We start from the raw sequence: 1,644 nt of genomic DNA, 5'->3' as shown, positions 1-1,644 counted from the left end.
GGGGGGGGGGAATTGATACAGCATCGTATCACGATGTTTTCATTGGCATTACTGTATCGATACTCCGGCGTCAAGTATGGATCTGTTATTATATATTATATATGTGTTGGTCAGTTTGTCTCGTTTCCCAGCAATAACACAGAAATGATATGAACAAACAGAGAAATGTTTCTTTTTAGATGAAACAGATGTTAAAGTTTCCTCTTGGGGACATCATTTGAAATTAGGAAAAATTAGAAGTTGGTCCCCGATCCTGTCCCCCATCCCCATCCGATGGATCTTGGGACTATCGTCATGTGAGTTACGCGTTCGCTACGTCACAACTTACTCAGCAAAGCTGTTTCCATCTCCCATTTTTGAGCGTTAACTCTTATTAGAAAAATTCAAAAACCGCCTCAAGCAAGCGTAAAAATCTTCTTTTGTTTTGCCATTTCCATCAACATTCTCACTTCCAGACTTCAAAATGTGCATAAAAATAAGTTGATTGATTTGGTGCAACATTTATCCAGTTTTTACCTCTCAAGAATTGATAGAAATGGTCCAAAGTGTAGCTACCCTGGTCATTAAGGAAGCCACACTTCATACTGAGGTCCATTTTTTACCCTTTATTCCTTATGTTCCTTATTCTATTTGCCTTTAAATGTATCAATGGGCTTGCCCCGGAGTACCTTACGGACCTTGTCAGGCTGCATAGGCCCTCCAGAGACCTCGGTTCAGCCAGTCTGATGCTCCTAGAGGTTCCTAGATCCAACCTGAGATCCAGAGGTTATGGAGCCTTGTCAGTGGCTGCTCCAGCTCTGTGGAGCTCGTTGCCTGCAGCTGTGCGGACTTCTAGAAGCTCGTCCACTTTTAAATCATTGCTGAAGACTTATTTATTTGAAATAGCGTTTGGCTCAGGGGAGCCGCCTTGATGAATGTTGTATTCTATTTTCTTAGTATTTGTTATTTATTGTGTCTTCTATTGTATCTGTGTTATTTTACTGTAAAGTACTTTGGTAGGCCTCGGCCTTGGAAACGTGCTGTATAAATAAATATGACATTGACAAAAATATGACATTATGTAAATATGATGGAACACCGTGAAAACGGGTTTTCTTGGTAGACCAGCAGTAGAATAAACCAAAAACAGGAGCTTAACAGTTCGCTATTCACAGTCCCCGTCCCAAAACCTCCGGTCCCGGATCTTGTAGCTTACCAAAATAAAACTATTTCATACTGAATATACCAAAGGGCAAAATACAACTCACTTTAACTCATACAGAACCCAAAATTCAGTGAACAATGTTTTAGGATAATATAGAACTAAAACCATCTAGCAAGCGTACCTTATATTAACTTCTGGTGTTGTTGGCAACAATACAACCATTTCCCAGCATCAGGGCCTGCATGAGGTTAGCACAATTAGCATAATAAGATATGATAATAATAATAATGACTCGTAAAGAATGATTAATAGATTGTTAAAATTGCCGCCGATTAATTTGATAGTTGACGATTAATCGACTCGTCTTTGCAGCGCTACATGTTGCAATATATTACATTTTATATTACATCACTTCTCACTGTATCACTGTATGTTGTAATGGTAAAAATTACATTTAACCAATGATTTTCATATTAATTATTCATATTAAGATCTTCAAT

General features: G+C 38.3%; 1 protein-coding gene across 2 annotated transcripts in view; it reads left to right on the top strand.

Annotated features, from left to right (window-relative positions):
• The window catches only part of gda (guanine deaminase), a 68,150-nt gene that overhangs the window by 6,173 nt on the left and 60,333 nt on the right, over window positions 1-1,644 (top strand). The window lies entirely within an intron of this gene.

The sequence above is a fragment of the Etheostoma spectabile genome, chromosome 5 (assembly GCF_008692095.1).
Source record: "Etheostoma spectabile isolate EspeVRDwgs_2016 chromosome 5, UIUC_Espe_1.0, whole genome shotgun sequence".
Lineage (NCBI taxonomy): Eukaryota > Metazoa > Chordata > Actinopteri > Perciformes > Percidae > Etheostoma > Etheostoma spectabile.
Note: the sequence above shows the minus strand (reverse complement) of the source record. Positions and strands in the feature narration are given on the sequence as shown.